General features: G+C 36.5%; 1 protein-coding gene across 5 annotated transcripts in view; it reads left to right on the top strand.

Annotated features, from left to right (window-relative positions):
- NCOA1 (nuclear receptor coactivator 1) overlaps positions 1-18,951 on the top strand; it is a 327,889-nt gene that overhangs the window by 82,606 nt on the left and 226,332 nt on the right. For 4 of the 5 annotated variants that reach the window (XM_081943115.1, XM_081943111.1, XM_081943110.1 and 1 more), the window contains exon 3: positions 9,052-9,225. The exons of the other annotated variant lie outside the window; for it this stretch is intronic. The gene's annotated coding sequence lies outside the window, so the exon portion shown is untranslated. The remainder of the gene's footprint in view (positions 1-9,051; positions 9,226-18,951) is intronic. 5 annotated transcript variants of the gene reach the window in all.

The following is an 18,951-nucleotide window of genomic DNA, read 5'->3' as shown; positions in this document are numbered from 1 at the left end:
GCGAACTTCTAACAAGCAGAGTCAAATGGGGAAGCCAGATTCACTTAACAGCCATGTTACTAACTTAACAACTGCAGTTACTCATTTAACAACTATGTCAAGAAAGGTCATAAAATAGGGAAAAACTCACTTGACAACTGTCTTATTTAGCAATGGAAATTTGGACACATTTGTGGTTGTAAGTCAAGGACCACCTGTATTCTCTTCAATTTAAATCCAGTTCCACTTTCTCCTGTATTTTCCATCGATTAAACAACAACAGCTTTGTGTTTCTCACTCTTCATATGAGGCGGAACTTGGTTACTTAAATATTCCATATTAATGCCGTTGGAAATTCTAATTCCCAATGTGCATATCACAAAAGCTCAAAATAAGCTGACATTAGTGAAAGACATTAAGAAAAACAAAAATGTCTTCTTTGGATGTGTTAAAAATACAAGAAAAGAAAAGAATCAGTATACCAACTGCTCAGTGAAGACACTGATAGATGAGAAGAACAAGAGAAAACTTCTTCAGCTATCTTCAAAATAGAAGTATGATAAATGAAACAGTCCACCAACTGGCAAAATTAATATAGATGGAAAAATTCTAGTAAGAAAAGGATAGAACTATTATTTGATATCCCATCTTCCATACCAAAAAGGTATAGTTCTATAGGCACTCTGAAGAGCTAAACTATTGAAAAAAATTTAATATTTGAAAATATTTCAGTATTTCTCGATCTTGGCAGCTACCACATCTGTGGATATCAACTCCAGAATATTCATTCTTGGCTAGGAAATTCTGAAAATTGATATCTACATACTAGGGGGGGGGGGACGGGACTCAGGAAAGTCTGGCTAAACCTTTTTGGTTTGGGATTTATTCTTTTTTAGAGATCCTGGAAATGGGCAAAGTGTCCGCTGACAGGATGATTGCCTAATATATTAGAAGATTTTCATGCTGTTATTTGTCGCAGTTCTCTTTGCCAAATGCATTTACTGCTTTTCTATCTTTTGCCAGAATTTGGGACAAGACTACCATTTTTTAAAGGAAAGTCTTCTTGATTTGAATGACATTTCTGGCCCTGCTTGTTAAGAATTCTGCTGTCTGCCTGCTCTTCATGATATCTTTCTGATTTGCAGTAGACAATGTAAAATGCTATTTTACAATAGTTTTCAATAATCTCCTGAGTACTTGACCTTCTTAATTTACCATTCCAATTTTCTTTTCATCCGTCCTCTAATCATCTGAAGTTTGCTCATCTGAAGTCAAATGTATCTATTTTGCTTTCTCAGGAAGTGTCCATTTAAATGCCCATTGATCATTGAGGGGTCCTTGGTGCTCTCTGAGCTTGGTTGTTTTCTTGCAGATGTTTCATCACCCAAACTAGGTAACATCATCAATGTTATGATATATTCCCCAAGGACCCTTCATTTCAACCCTGAGCTATAAACATTCTCCTTTATCAATACTGATCACTGTTTTTAATGAGTTCAATAGCTTTTAATGCTTTAGTAAAATTAAAAAAAAATAAAGGTACATTTTAGGATTGTGTTCAGAATTATATTCTTCTCAGTTCCTTGAGTAGCTGTTACACGGCACAACCATGCTTTAAAAAATTTTAGGTTTTTTTTTTGTCAAGTACAGAGTGTGAATTTTCCCAATTATTTGAGAATAAATGAAACTGCATATTACTATTTCTATCTCTTTTTCAGATGCTTCTGGAAAACAGTAATTTGCCATCTGTAGTTTGGGGATTGAGTATAATAGGATTGTCCCTAGTTCTAGCTTGCTTGTGGGATTGCTATAGATGCCCACAGTGATTTGCTCAGTGTGTTAGTTCTGTGATTAAATTGGCATGTCATCCTAATCAAACTGGAGAGTGGTCTTGTCAATTGGGATGTGACAAGATTCAGCCTTGGGCTTTATACTCATCAATATTTTTGTTAATGGCTTGGGTGAGGAAGTGGAGGAAATACTTTTTAGATCTGTAGTTGGTGCAAAATTGGATGGGTGTACTAATAGTGACAAATAAAATTCAGAAACAGCCTGGTAAGTTAGAAGGAATGGGCTGAAAATAACTGAATGAAGTTAAATTAAATAAATAGATTTAACAGAGACAAAGTTATCCAGTTAGAACGCACAAATCAAAGACATTAATATATGTTGAGGGATTCCTGGTATGGAAACAGTACTTGGAAAAAAAACATCGGTATTATAACTGAATACAAACTGAATGTGTGCACCACATAATGTGGCTGCATTAAAAAAAAAGACAAATGCAGTTTCAACTTCATCAACAGAAATATGGTTTCCAAATCATGAGAAGTAATCGCTCTGAATGTCTTGTATTGATCAGATCACAAGTCAAATATTTTGTCAGTTCTGGGTACTGCACTTTAAGATGTAACCATACAAACTGGAACAGGTAGAGAAGTTTAAATACATGTTACAAGTAGACTGAGGTGTTATGTTTATCACTGAGAAGAGCATGAGATATGACAGAACAGTTGAAATACCCAAAGGATGGTTGATAGAAGAATGCTAGGACTTTTATCCTCTCAGAGAAGAGAACATAGTAGATAACCAAACACCTTTCTAATATAGTTCCTCAACCACTGATAGTGAGATGTACTTCCTTATCTTAAAGATGGTATAGGAACCAATGAAACCCATAGCCTTTAAGAGCCATTTTGTGTAACACACATATGAACTCCACGATTCTTAGAATGTTTCAGAGCTAAGATACCAGGAGGAATCCAAACCCCTCTTATCCCCTACTGTGTCCGCCTTTAGACAGATTATCTTGCTATTTTCTTTCTAACATCACCATAACATCTTCTTGGAGAACATTATTTTATTTGCTGGGAAATATTTGTATTTGTTGTTTTCTTTAGCAGTTGGTATTGTTGGATTAATTGTTGGATCAACAAAGACATTTTCTTTGAACCCCTTTCTGGAAGCATTTTGTTCTGCTGGGATGAGGGTTAAAATTGTTTTTTGCAGGGAGGGGATTGAACAGAGTTTAGAGTTCATCTTCAGAACATTACCAAACAAGCCTAGAATAATTAGTTCTGTCTCAGGACTTGTTGTGTAATAGACCCTCTCTAGGTCCTTCACTTTCACTACAATCTCTCTTAGGGACTCTGTTTGCAGGACTCAATATTTATTGAATTGAATTATTAGAAGTCTTGCAGAGGGAGATTCAAAGACTGTCTGATATTTTTAGGCAGCATTTTCAATTCTTCACCTGCAAGTGGGCCTCCTTCAATTACCGTCTTTCCCATTGCTTCTTATATTTAAGTAAACATTAGGTTGTCGATTCTCGTCATTTATGCAATAGATTTTTTCCCCTTTGCCCTCCAACCTTCTTGTCTAGAATCCATATTCCTCAGCACTGTGGCAAGTGGTTGTTTTTTCCTCACCAAGTGGGCCATTGATCCTCTTCTTGTTGAGGATCATGCATGTGGGATTCTATTCTTTGTTCTTTCTAATACTAAAAAATGAGATGTAGTTAGAATTTTGTCTGAATTTTTGAGTGTTTATCAGGGGTGTCAAGCTTGATTTCATTGAGGGCCACATCAGGATTGTATTTGACCTCAGAGGGGGTGAGAGTGGCCAGCTCAACATTACTTGTGTCGGGGGTGCCTGTGGCGGTCCGAGCGTTCTGCCACTGAAAAAGGGTTCCCGAGTTCCATTTTTGGCTGTGTTAGCCTCCTGCAACCCTCTGCCAGTGAAAACGGAGCTTGCGAGGGCTGCCTGTTGCCCTCCCAAGCTCAATTTTCAGTGCAGGGGCACTGCTGGCTGGTCCTTTGCTGTTTCCAGGGTGGCCCTACAGGCCCCAGACCTAAGCACACACACATCCCAAGGCCAGATCTGGCCCCCTGGGCCTTGACTTTGTCACCCCTATACTACATTGTTCTACGTGAATTCCACATGGTTATTTATCCTACACCTCCCTACAAAAGGTACTAATTTATAATGTTTGATATCCTTGTCACATATGTCCATATCAGTATTTAATAGAGTCATACTGATTTTTTTTATTTTTTTAATAAAAATGCTGATTTTCAGCTTCCCACTATCAAGAATCTTCACTAAACATGTGACCATTGTAATATCCTTGTATTTCAGAGTGTGATGATTTTCTTTGTTCAGATAGATGGGTTTTGATGATTCCCACGAGATATGTTGAATACTTCCACATTGGACATATGCTCCTTTTTCTATTGTCCTACGGTCTATATGCAACTCTTATACTTCCCCTTTCCAATTTTTCCTTTATTGAAGTAACTCTGTTGCTTCTACCAAGAGAAATATAAGATATGCTCACTTGATTACTACGCTCCGTAAGCAAGATATAATATGAATATTTTATCTGCAGCCAATTGGTCATGTCCTACTTATGAGTTCTATCAAACTGTTTTATTAAGATATTCTGTTCCTCATAGTCTTATTGGAATCATATTTTTTCCACTTATTTCTTCTAAAAAAATTAAGTGGTGGAGGTCTGTACAATTTCAGTAACATTCCAGTGGCCTCAATAAATTTCTTAATTCTTTTTAATTCTGAAATCTGGTATTCCCACGATTTCAGACTTTGCTTTCAGCAAAGCTACAAAATTGTTGAGGGGGTTTCAAGGAGTTGATATTCCCAGATATTCATGGCTGAGACTTGTGAGTCTTGTTCACTTTTTCCTGAGGCTTGAAGGCGTTTGTGCTCTGTTATGTTTAAATAAAAGCAACAAAGCTTCTCTTTTAGTACCCCTGTGTGTGGGGGGGATATTCTTCTTTAATATAAATCAGCAGTTGTGCTTGATAGCCTTCAAATGTAAGCCCTTGAATGAAATGACTAATGTACTTCTGTGTGGCCTGTGAAATAACATATGCTATATTTAAAGGGAATAACAGCACCTGTTTTCAAATAGGCATATTCAATAATAAACGAAATGGCAGAGCCTGTTTGTAATGAAACAGAGAGCATCATTTCCAGGGGAAAAGATGTTAGCTAACTTCCTTCTTGCTTTTATCATTCTGGAATTTCAAGATTCTTGAATAATTACAGGATAGCACAATAAAGAAATACATGGAGGGAAGACATCATTGTGAGGGAAAAAAGAGGGTGAAAAAAAAATAATTATCCAAGAATGAAAACAGTATATTTCAAATTACAATTGTTAAGACAGTGGACAATTAAAAACAGGGAACATTATATACCGCATATTATAATGCAAGGATAAAATATTTAAACAAAGAAACACTTCAATATTTGTTAAAATGTTTTGTAATACATAGATATTTCAATGATATGCAACAATTTTGTAATGCAATAAGCACAGATCAAAATATTTAGAAATTATTTAATGCCAAAAAAGTTAAATGTGACTTTAATGCACACTAATGAATCCTTTGAATGGTTTGTTATATTAAAATTTTGGCAGTCAAAAACTGGTAAATCTCCAAGCTCTTCATTAGAATACCTATGATTCATATATATGGATTCTTTCTCTTCAAGATCATGGTTGCAATCTTATAGCCTCAGGATAGATCCATAAATTTGGAAGACTTCCAAATCTGAGGCCCAAAAAAAGAAATAAAAGGATAATCACACTTGGCACCTGATTTTAGCTAGAGTAGCCCTTAGGAAAAATACTTGAATGTCATACTATAAACCTTATTCTTAAATTATATTCATAGTTGGATTGCCAACTATTGGATTTTCTTTGCTAAATATCTGCATTTTCTTGGGAAAATATATCCATCATCTTTTATCATCATGTGATGAAAGGAAAATTATTAAAATAGTTCTTGCTGAGGGTATCAGAAGTCATTTTATAGGGGAGATGAGAAGCATAAAATTTTATAAATAAATTATCGAACAGCAGATTTATTCTACAACACATTCCGTGCCTATAATTGGTGGTGGCTTCGTTGTCATTTGGGTTGTGTATCAGCTGGTTTAATTCCTGAATTTTAGATCAACTTTGAGGAATTCCAGGGATTTAAGTTGATGCTTTGAATTAGATACTGAAGCTCTGCTCCACTATTACACATATAGGCTCGCCTCAATCCCAGCAATTTTTGTCTGGTACAGTAGTACAATAAAATTTATCTTCCTCATGGGGAGCAGATGGATCTCTTGTGATGGAACAGTGTGATCCTTCAAGACCTCTAGTATGGTACCTGGCTACTTTTTCATATTTGTGAATCATATAAATCAAAATGATCTTATTAATTACTACAATTGTGCTTCTTCAAGGGCTTTTCAGTAACTTCAGAGCACCCACTAATTGTGTTACACGCAGTCTTTAGAATTAGAAAAATGGTGGGAACTGTGTGCTATGAAGGAAGTCATGGCTCTCCCCCAAAAACAGATATTTCAAAGATGCAGAACCCATTTGTGTGAATTCAGAAATGACCAGAGTCTCACAGTTAATAGTTCTTGTTAGTAACTTCTCCATTTAGTGACTGCTCACTGTTATGATAGAGATAAAAAAGTAGCTTCATGACTAATCCTCACATTGACAACTTTCTCAGGTCTGTAAAGCAAAGGAAAGCTAAAGTAAGATCATAAGCATAGTTGAAGTTTCATGTACCGTTTTTGTCTCAACCGTGACTGCTAAACAAATTCTACTTACAACCAATTCTTACCTTCCATCTTTTTCATCTTGGAGTACTGATGTATAATAATGTATTTCAGTGCAAGGATCTGTCTCACATACATTTTTGGTATTTATAAATATATTTGTGTATTTAATGAAGTAGATTTAGTCCATAGACCTATACAATACAAGTAATCCTCAACCTACAACAGTTCATTTAATGACCATTCAGAGTTACAACGGCACTGAAAAAAGTGACGTATAACCATTTTTCACACTTATGACCATTGCAGCATCCCCATGGTTTCATGATCGAAATTCAGATGCTTGGCAAGGGACTCGTACTTATGACGGCTGCAGTGTTCTGGGATCATGTGATCTCCCTTTGTGAACTTCTGACAAGCAAAGTCAATGGGGAAGCCAGATTCACTTAACAATCATGTTGTTAACTGAAAGCTGCAATGATCACTTATCAACTGTGGCAAGAAAGGTTGTAAAATGGGGCAAAATTTACTTCACAAATATCTCACTTAGCAATAGAAATTTTGAGCTCCATTGTGGTTGCAAATCGAGGACTACCTGTACATTAATCTTGCCAATTTTTGGAATAACACACTGTTCTGGAAGCCATTTAGGTTGTTTCATTAAGTTATGTCACTGAAGCTTGCACTGAGACTCTTAGATTTGCAGTCTTTCCTTCTGGAGACTCACAAAAACCAAGCTTAATTTTTGGGGGATGTGGGCGTGGCTTGGAGAAGCATTAAAACTTTTGGATGAAGTAATATTGGCAGCTTTTAAAGGGCATGGCTAAATTCACAGGTGATGCTTCATATATTGGCTCTGAAAATGTCAACACTTTTTAGTCTTTATGGCATTTTTAAGGTAGATCGCAATAACCCACATAAATACTCCTGAATTGGGACAGAATGTTATCTCCTTCAGCACTATAGCCTTGCAACAGCTAGCACTTGGAATGGAGCTAGGTCTCTTAGTTTTGTTTAAAAAAAAATAAGACAGCAATTGGCATGCATACAGAACAGTGCAGAGCAGCTTCCTAGCAGAAGCTTCCAGAGTTAACTAAGAGATTATGCATACATGTGATTGGCTGTCTTTTCTGGTTGCTAAGGAACGCTCTGCACTTTACTGTTTAACACTTAACTTGCAGGTTTTGTGTCATCTCCTAGCATTGCTGTTTTCCCAACATGGTGCTCATACTTGGAGGCAGAAGGTATGTCTTCCGAGTGGTTCTTGGTGCTGCTCTTCTGCTTTGCAGCCACATAGCATTATATATTCTTCACATGTGCTTGCCATATTCTATGGTATTCTGGATGATTCATATAAAAACATACAAAATATTGTTTTGTGAGTCTGGCTAAAATTTAAATGAAATCATCTTAATTCATGGGAATGCTTTGTTCCTATGCTTATATTTCAGTAATGGCACATATATAAAATGATGCCTTGGTGCACCTACCAAATTTATTTTCAGAGAACCAAGGCTTACAAATTATGGGAAAGATACTGACAAAAATGCCAAGGTTCTTGAGTAAATGCAACAGGCATAGATAATATTTTAACCACTATCAACTGTGTGGTTGATGTGAACATTGCTAAACAAAAAACCTACTCCATTTGAAGCCTAAAAGGATACATCTTCATTTGACTTCCTTGTTCGTTAGAATTAATGAAATGAATAGTAAGGATGTTGGATAAACAAATCACTTTACATTGGTTGAAAGCCCTATATTTCATTATTCAAAATGTACAATCTGTGCTCCAGTTTTTAATGTGCAAAAGCAAATATTTATTTCCTGAGTGAGAAATAAAAGGGTTTTTACATGCAGCAACAGAACTGTACTGTTACATTTGTTTATTTTCTATTCTCCAATATCCTTTCATCTCATATCTGAGGTTCAGGTGAAGGAACAACAGTATAAAACCGAGAAACAAAAAGTACATATTTTTTACTGAAGGGACAGCATGAATACATGCAGCTTGAAGCTGAGTTGTGGGGTGATAACATAACAGACATCCCCCTCCAATAGTCTGTCAGTAACTGCATCAGTTCCAAAACATTTTGTCAATATGTATTTGGAGCAGTCACTATTATCTAACCACAAACCACAAGTAGAGTTTGTATTTGCTGACTGAGAAAGTCTTCTAGATTGCTCCTCTGCTTCCAGCTGTCAGTGAAGCGAAACATCAAAGCTAGAGGCATCCTGCTGTTGGGGATGCAAAAAGAGGGACAAAATGGGGTTCTATGTCATATTGTCATGATCACTGGGCACTGGCTGTTACCAACTAAAAGTATGTATTCCAATAATGCATTGGGAACATGTGAATATTTTCATTAGTGCTACAGGGATATGTTGTAGATGTAGTTTTTATTTATGATCTAACAATGAAACTCATGTTGAGTTTTAGGGTGTTGGACTAATTGGGGAACTTGCTTTCTTTTCTTCTTCCAGAATTTACTTGATGCTGTTCTCACCCAGAGGAGGACAGTTTACTGACAACTGCCCATTGAAGATCAGTGCATGCGTTTGTTGAAATTCTAAGATTGCTCTGTACAGTTTATGTGCTTTACTGAAGAATCTCATTTTTTGTTTCTCTATGAATTATCACCTCTGGAATAGTAGGAGGTAAGTTGCTTTCTTCCAGTTATTTCTTTTCTTGCTTTTTCTCCTCTCCACATCTAAGAATAAATTAATGCTGTAATGGATGGCTCTTGCATGGACTCTGTCCATGTCATTTTGCTTAAAGCAGGAATTCCTCTTCTTTTCCTTAGTTTATTTTCAGAATTGCATTATCCTGAAGTTGTTATTACCAAATCGGTCTTTTCAGTTCATTGCACTGAATTTCGCTAGATATGGTGGATATAGAAAAGATATCATTGGGCTTGGAGAAGCTGAGATGACTTGCTTGATTATAGCAAATTAGAGCTTATGCTGAGTAAACTGGATGTGACTGAACAGGAAAAGAAGTTGATGAAATTAAGGTTAAAAATGAGAAGAAAGCCGAATCTTTATTTGTTTTATTTTATTATTTTATTTCTTGGATTTCTAAACCGCCCCCTCTCTACTGGACTGATTTAACATTATTTAAATTCTGGAATTCACAACTTCCACAATGCATGTGTAATCTAGGAACGGATTTAGGCAGGTAGTTGAAAACCTGTTTTTGTTTTGGCATCTTTCTCTTGGCCACTCCTGAAACTTGAACTAGATCTTTGGAGGTGGTGGGACATAACTACCCTTTAGTAATTTCAGAAGAGCTAACCAGAGTGCAAATTAACTTGGAAATAAAAAAAAAGATCTTGGAAGAAGGCAATGGCAATCCACTGCCATATTTTTGCCAAGAAATAACACGGACCTGTCAACGGACCTGTAATCAGAGATGTCAAACTTGCATTGATGAAGATTTTACCTTTTTTCAAGTATTGTAATCAATTAAGTTGATCTGCATGACCTGGTTGTCCCATCATGGTTGCAGGCCACTAATATTTCTTGAGGTTAGAGATACACTAAATAATCCTTTACCAGCCACCAAGAAAGCAAACTCTCTGGTCTTTTTCTGTTCCACATCCAAAGTAATGCTTTCCACTTCGTGCCAGCAAAAGTGATACTGTCTGGTTTACCTCCTGTACTGAATTTTATTGCAGGCAGGTGCATCAATTCCAGGTGGCTATTGTGTGTTCTGGCAGAGATGCCTCCCTTCCCTATGGACATGGGCTTTTATCCATTTTCTTCTTGACTGCTGACTTTCTTTCCCCTTCTAAGAGCCTCAGCTGGTGAACCTGTTTTTCGTTTGTTTGTTTTGCAAGCTTATCAGTGGAAAGTGAAAAGTTGAACCTCATTAGACAAATGAAATGATTGACTTTTTCTTTTAACTGAATGAACTTGGTAAGAGTTCTGCCAATTACCCTTTCTAACTCAGGTGACTGGAAGAATAGTGAAACTATAATGTTTTCTTTCTTTTTTTTAACCAATCCAATACCAGACAAAGAAATATGTCAAATACAAGGGGAATAAATGGAGAGATACTCATACACAAAGGTTGCCAGTGAAAACCACATGTCCTGAAGGACCCAGCCACATAAAGAAAATAGTTGAAGCTGGCTTTCCCAACATGGGTATCAGAGGTGGGTTGCTCCCGGATTGGCCCGGATTAGCCGAACCAGTAGTAGCGGTGGCGGGAGGCTCCACCCAGATGCTTCTGTGCATGCTTCTCCAATTCTGGGAGTTGAAATCCACAAGTCTTCAAGTTGCCAAGGTTGGAGACCCCTGATCCAGGTCATAGTTGCAAAAAAAAAAAAAAGGTAGTAGGAAGATTACTTATTAATAAGTGGGGAGATTGTTATTGAATATTATGGATGCTTAGCTAGAATAGGACATAAGCATCCAGTGTTATTGGAGGATTTTAGAAATAGTAAATGAAATGGCAGTATGTGGTTATGTATTAAATCTTGGTATATTTTATGATGAAGGACGTTTAAACAATTATAGTCAAATGAAAATGGAGGTATGATGATGGTAACATGAATAAATATCTGAGTTAAAATACTTGAGTTAATATGAATTATGTTTGTTGACTGTTGAAGAGATGCAAGTAAGCCTTTTTGTAACCAACTGATACACTTTCTACAGTATGTAAAGAAGGATGTGTTGCGTTTGTTTTGAAAATTAAAAATAAAAAAACTTTTATAAAAAAAATAAGTAGGAAGATTGTATTCTTCGGCAAAATTACCCTTGTAATACATAACGTAACGTAATTTTACCAAAATTTGCTACTAAATTATAATTATGTCCTATTAGTCTTTTGTAGAGTGATGAAGACGTAGCTGAGCCAGGCGTTAGCAGGAATAATTGTTATGCCCAGGTTTGCTTATGCATATATCTATGATTGCGGTAGATTCTTTAGGTTTCATATTAGGTTTGGTCAATTTTGTCTATTTTTGGTTTTTATTTATTTGTGCTGCCTTGAGTAATAAATTGTGAGTTGGGCAGTCTTATACATTTCTTCAAAAAATAAATAAACTGGATAAGAAGGGAAATGCTGTTTTTTAAAATGTGCATGGCATAAATAGAAAAGCCACTCTGAGCCCCAAAGAGACTGAAAGCTTATGTGTTTGGTTTTGGAAAAAAATGGTTGTATAAACTTTAATTCTGTTTTTTATTTTAGCTGAACTCCGAATTTTTTTTTCTAATTTGTATTTAGTTCAGGCAAGCTAAATTCAAAGTATGGTTTATTAATTAGCTACAGGTATACGTCATGCCAAATTTAGAATTTGCATATTACAGGAAGTTGACATTTTCAGTTTTTCCCCCTCATATACATAATGACTTGTTTTCTTACTGCTGAAGAACATATTGCTATAGTATGCGGATATGAGTGAGTAAAATTCTTTGTTTCTTAAGATCAATTGTTATCAGTTATCTCTCATCAGGATATAAAATGCGTCAAAGGTAGCAGTGCCATTGTGTGTTGCCATCAGAAGTCCTGGGTTATACAGTAATCTGAGGTGGGGAAAAATGATGACATCTCACTCTTTCTTGGTAATCTCAATCTCTCCCCCACCTCTCTCCTTTATTTTTTATTTTTTTATTCTTTTCCAGTATTTAATTTTTTGCTTACCCTAATGCTCTCCTGATGTTTTCTTTCCTTTTCCTTTCCTTTTCTCCTTCCCTTTTTCTTTTCTTGCATTTTTGTTTTATTTGAACAGATATTTAAACATCTCACCAAGAAAAAGGAGGAACAAAAATGAATTAAAAAGAAAATTTTAGCTCAGTAAAATTAGACCTGGTAATCTTAGATCAGTACTGCATAGAAATGTTACCTTATATCAAATTAACTAATTATATAAACAAATTAATAATCATAATCAACAAAGGCAACCAATGTTATAATCAGTTAAAAAAAAGGATTGCCATGCAGAAATGATACAACTAAATGATAAGCTAAAGGATATATTTTCTCTTTGAAGAAGAGTAACCTAAATGGGCAATTCTTGGTGACCAACCATTGCTGCGTTCTGTTGATGTCTCCATAAAACATTAGGAACAGATACAACAAATCAAATCATCTTTGAGTAAAAGATAAAGTTTAACATGTGGTTTTCAAATATTTTGGTCTCATTTTAAAATATTATTGAGGACCTCAAAGAGCTTTGGTTTATGTGGGCTATGTCTACAATATTTATTGTGTTATAGAAATTAAATCGGAGATTTTAAAAAATATGTATTTATTTGACTTTGCAGACTTCCTGAAAAGGTCTTGGGGATCTCCAGACCACACTTTGAGAAACAGTGATATAGATAACTCTAATCAAAGTAGTATGCAAAATGTTAACAGATTTATAATGAAAAGTATATGAGCACTACAGGAAATTGTGGTAACTTGCAGCACAATTTATTCAAGAAGCATATATCTTAATAAGCAATGGAATCCTCAGAGCTTCCTATGTCCAAAACACAATATTTTCAGATTTCCTAGAGGACCACAATGGTTGGTCAAAAAGTTGTGTGAATAAATTACATGTTTAAAACTTTCTTCTGAAATATTTATGACTCAAAATATTCTGATGCTGACATCCAGAAGAGTACATGGAAAACTAGCTGTAGCCATAAGATAGTAATACTGCACTGTTTCTTTAATAACCACTAGCAAAGATGCAAATTTTCTTATCAAAGAGAAAAAGGTCAAACTGGGAAAAGTGAGCTTTTTACAGGTAGTACTCAACATACAACTATTCATTTAGTGACCGTTTGAAGTAACAACGGCACTGAAAAAAGTGACTTATGACCGTTTTTCAAACTTATGATCGTTGCAGCATCCCCATAGTCACCTGATCAAAATTTAGATGCTTGGCAACTGACTCATATTTATGACGGTTGCAATGTCCCAGGATCATGTGATCGCCTTTTGTGACCTTCTGACAAGCAAAGTAGATGGGGATGCCAGATTCACTTAACAACTGTGTTACTAACTTAGCAACTGCAGTGATTCACTTAACAACTGTGGCATGAAAAGTTGTAAAATGAGACAAAAGTCACTTAACAAATGTCTCACATACCAACAAAAATGTTGGACTCAATGTGGTTGTAAGTCAAGGACTACCTGTACTGACCATACTATTCAGGAAGAGAGCCTCAGTAGGAAGCAGGCATTGATGAGAGAAACATAGTATGAATATCAGGTAAATATCAGTTGAAGCTAAAGAGTCATTGGTTAAAGCAGGGGTGTCAAACTTGCGTCCTGTGGGCTGGATGCGTCACGCGCTGGCCACGCCTATGCCTGGTTTAGTGAAGGGGAAAAAAGTTGTGATACATCATGTGACGATGCCCTGACGATGTGAGTTTGACATCCCTGAGTTAAAGGGTTTATATAATTATGCCAGTGATGGTGAACCTTTTTTGCCTTGGGTGCCAAAAGCATGAGCATTTGCTCTACCACACGCTGTGCCCCCTGTGCATACGTGCGTGACCCTCCCCGCGGCCCCATGCATGCCGCATTGCTTTCTTGGAGCCTGGGGAGGATGAAACTGGCCTCCTCTGCCCCCCCCCCAAGGCCCTCCGGAGGGCGGAAATAGCCTGTTTTCTGACTTCCGGTTTGTGTGTTGGGGCATTTTTTTACCCTTCGCAGCCTTTAGGAAAGCCTCCTGAAGCCTCTGGAGGGCAAAAAACAGCCCACCGTGCAAACTAGAAGTTTGGGAATGGACTTCTGGCTTGTGCAGTGGGTTATTTTTCGCCCTCTGGAGACTTTAGTGAAGCCTCCAGAGGGAGAAAAATGGCGAAAATGAAAGCCAAAATCAGTTGGGACTGACAGGGCAACGCCTCACATGCCCTAAGAAATGGCTCCATGTGCCACCTGTGGCACATGTGCCATAGGTTCGCCATCACAGCTATAGGCATAATTGGGAAGCATTACTTGAAATAAGTACTGCTACTTTGGCCATCTAATGAAAAGGAAGGACTCACTGGGGAAGAGCCACATGCTGGGAAATATTGAGGGCAAAAGAAGGAGACGACAGAGAATGAGGTGGCTGGATGGAGTTACTGAAGAAGTAGGCATGAGCTTAAATGAACTCCAGAAGATGGCAGAGGACAGGAAGACCTGGAGGAACATTGTCCATGGGGTCGCAATGGGTCGGACACGAGATTGTGTTGATGTAGTTAATTCTGTGGGTTATGTTTTCTCACAGATATTTTTACTCTTCAATCTATTTGGGCTTAATATTGTTGCTGTGTTTTTAAGTTGTTTTTTCTTGAGAGGCCTCTTCTCAGGCAGATGCCAGTTTGTGTGACAGACCAGTCCTATAATATAATGGTCATGCAATCTACATTGCTCACTCCAGCATTTTTTTTCATTTTTATTGTGTTACAGTATATTCATTTTGTTTTGTTAAATATTTTAACAGATGTTTGAAAGCATAACCAAGAAAAGAGAGAGAGAGAGAGAAAAGAGAGAAACAAGAGAGAGAAAGTGAGAAACAAGGGAATGAAAAAGAAATAGAAAAATATTTATCATTTGTATAAAACTGAATGAGGATTTTCAAAGTAACAGTGGATTAGACTGAATAGAAAAATGATCTTATATCAATTTAGCACTTTAAAGTTATTATTGAAATCAAACTAATATTCAGTCATTAACACCAGCAGCCAGTATGATAGGAGCAATAAATTAGAGTTTCAGTGTATTTTGGAAAACTTTAACCTTATCCTAAATCAGACAAGAAGTAAAATTATAAATCCATATGTTTAGAAAAAAAAAACCATATTTACAATACAATACAATACAAGAGTAGAGTTGGAAGGGACCTTGGAGGTCTTCTAGTCCAACCCTCTGCCTAGGCAGGAAACCCTATACCGTTTCAGACAAATGGCTATCCAACATCCTCTTAAAGACTTCCAGTGTTGGGGCATTCACAACTTCTGGAGGCAAGTTGTTCCACTGGTTAATCGTTCTAACTGTCAGGAAATTTCTCCTCAGTTCTAAGTTGCTTCTCTCCTTGATTAGTTTCCACCCATTGCTTCTTGTTCTACCCTCAGGTGCCTTGGAGAATATTAAAAAGGCAGAATATTATACGTCCCTTGTTAGATTGGCGAGAAGCAGCAGGCGAGATGCGCGAGTGAGTTTCAGCACTTTTTATTGCAAGAGTAAGTGACTGTGCTCTGCCGGCTGAGCTGCTGGAGCTTGCCTTTTAAGGAGCTCCGGCAGACCAGCCGGCCAATGACAGTTGTTTAAACTTTCGGGGTTTGGGCAACCAATTCCCGGTGAGCATGTGAAAACATGTAAATTTAACAACGTCCGTACATACGTAACACCCCTCCCCTCCTAGAATGAACAATTTCCAATCCCCAGCCTATGTAGGTGACGTAGTACAATAATAATACAATAATACAATAGTAGAGTTGGAAGGGACCTTGGAGGTCTTCTAGTCCAACCCCCTGCCTAGGCAGGAAACCCTATACCGTTTCAGACAAATAGCTATCCAACATCTTCTTAAAGACTTCCAGTGTTGGGGCATTCACAACTTCTGGAGGGAAGCTGTTCCACTGGTTAATTGTTCTAACTGTCAGGAAATTTCTCCTCAGTTCTAAATTGCTTCTCTCCTTGATTAGTTTCCACCCATTGCTTCTTGTTCTACCCTTAGGTGCCTTGGAGAATAGTTTGACTCCCTCTTCTTTGTGGCAACCCCTGAGATATTGGAACACTGCTATCATGTCTCCCCTAGTCCTTCTTTCTCTTAAGCTAAACATACCCAGTTCCTGCAACCGTTCTTCATATGTTTTAGTCTCCAGTCCCCTAATCATCTTTGTTGCTCTTCTCTGCACTCTTTCTAGAGTCTCCACATCTTTAAATATGATGCAAGTCCATGCAGAGTTACACTCCATAAATGGTCTCCAAGTTAAATTATATTTAAGTTAAAATTATATTCATTGTGTTGGGTTGTTTTATATACATACTGTGAACTGCCCTGTAATAATACATGTTATGAAAAGCAGACTGAAAATGTAAACAGTGATTTAAAATACCAAGTAAAATGGAAAGCAAATCTGACTTCAAGCGGTACTGTAAGGATTTTCCCACTTGTTTCACAGAAGAACAGATACAATACATTTTAAATTAGAATGTCTAAAAAGCACTCAAAATGTTCCTATGATGTTGTCCATGATCTGATCAAACACAACAATCAGAAATGTAAGTGCATAAGGGGCAGAATATATGGGAGGAAACAGTGAAATTCTCTCAGATGTACTTTGATCTGTCTGGATGTGTACAGTATTTCTAAATCGGGTGAAGAAATATGGCCCCTTTAATGAGGAACCAGCTGGCTCAGGAATTCTGGGAGTTGAAGTTCACAGCTCATTAAAGGGGCCTATTCTAAAGGAAGGATGCTTTGAATTCCCTTCAGTCATAACATGGCTGCTTAAATTAATAGAAAAGTTGTAAGTAAAAGGCATGTTATAATATATGACATGATATTGTTCAAAAACATTAGGAGGCGTTTTAATTAAAAATATACAGGTAGTCCTTGATTAACAATAGTTCATTTAGTGACTATTTGAAGTTACAACAACACTCAAAAAAGTGGCTTATGGCCATTTTTTACATGACTTTGACAACATCCTGGCAATCATGTGACCAAAATCCAGACGCTTGGCAGCTGACTCATATTTATGAAAGTTGCAATGTCCCAGTGTCACCTTATGCAAGCAAAGTCAATGGGAAGCTAGATTCACTTAAGAACAACTGCAGCAATTCACTTAACAAATGTGGCAAGAAAGATCATAAAATGGGGCAAATCTCATTTAACAAATGTTTAATTTAGCAACAGAAATTTTGGGCTCAATTGTGGTCGTAAGTCAAGGATTTCTTGTATATTGTTTTTGAAACCACCTGGAGCTCACTCACAATATAATTTCATATTACATTTTCCATCCCTTGTGTGTTTATGTTATATTTATAAGGATAGAGGTGAGATTGCTTGACTTAAATCATGGCATATACAGAAAGGTCTTCAAAATCAGGTGGAAAGATAATAGGTTTAGGTTATCTGATATAGTGACATAATATATTACTAGGATCGTAATTCAGCAAAAGAGAGTGTGCTTATAAACCTGAAAATTGTCTTCTTAGATTGATAAATTATATAGATTTTTGTTGAAAGCCTTTACCTTTTAACATCTGGAAGGATTATAATGACCCTACAGTGAATTTCATCTAGATGCAAAACTCAATTCTAATTATCCTAATATTGGGAAATAGGATTTTGTTTTGCAATGTCATCTATGAGAGAATGTAAAGAAAACTTATGGTAACACTTGCTTTAAAATACTTAACTCCAGATGTTTTTTCTATGTTCTAGAAGCATTGAACGAAAAATTGAAAAGCATCCAATAATATTTTATCTAGCAATCTCTTTAACTGAGTAATTTATCTTAAATGTTCTAGACATACATCCAAGTTTTTGGCACAGACTTTAAAAAGATCATTGGTAAACAATAATCCATTTCATCAGAAATTATGGGGAATTCAGTGAATCTAGTGTTTTGTATCTTACAGTCATAAATTAATCTTACAAGAGAAGCAAAAAAAGGAGCTTTGTGTATTAATGTTAAATGAAGAGAGAGTTCAATCTGTGGTTTTAGGTGTATGAATTTTAGAAAGCACAATGATTCTTAAGTTGTTGATCTGAACTTGCTATGCATGAATTGTGAGTATGTTTAAAGGAACCAGGTATAGGAGACATTTGAATCACAACTGAACTTTTTTCAAAGTTCAGGGGTATTTTTTGTGGTTGAGAAATTGTCAAAATGACATCAAGGTATGTATAGAATCCATGGGTTATGATTTGTCCAGCAGTCACACAAGCAATAAGATTGCAAAGATTTGGCCCATTTTTACATGAAAGGTAAATCAGCTATCAGCTATGTCTAATAGTTGAAAGGGATTTCAAAATATTATGATTTCTCAGCAGTTTGTCAGGACTATTTGTATGTGCCATCCTACTTAGACAGCTCAGGACAAGTTAACCACGTTTTCAAAAATACATGTCTGGATCTAAGTCTTTTGGGGGCTGAGCCATTTCATACTATTCAAATTTGAGCCAGGAGCAGTGTTTGGAACAACATGGAAGTGTATTCAACATCCATGAGCAAATGTCATAATTTATATTCTAATCATCTTGCACCATGATTGAAAACTGGTCTAGCTTGTTAGTCTCCTCTTTTTTTAAAAAAAAAGGATATGACAAATGAGTGTCATTGGTTTGCATTCCCTCACCCATGAAAACGTTTAATGATTTGTTTCCCTTCCCCTGAAACCTAGGAAAGTTTGATTGCCACCAGACTGCTTATAGCACACAG

The sequence above is a fragment of the Natrix helvetica genome, assembly GCF_964273705.1.
Source record: "Natrix helvetica genome assembly, chromosome: 2".
NCBI lineage: Eukaryota > Metazoa > Chordata > Lepidosauria > Squamata > Natricidae > Natrix > Natrix helvetica.
The sequence above is the reverse complement of the archived record's forward strand: the minus strand, read 5'-3'. Positions and strand labels throughout refer to the sequence as shown.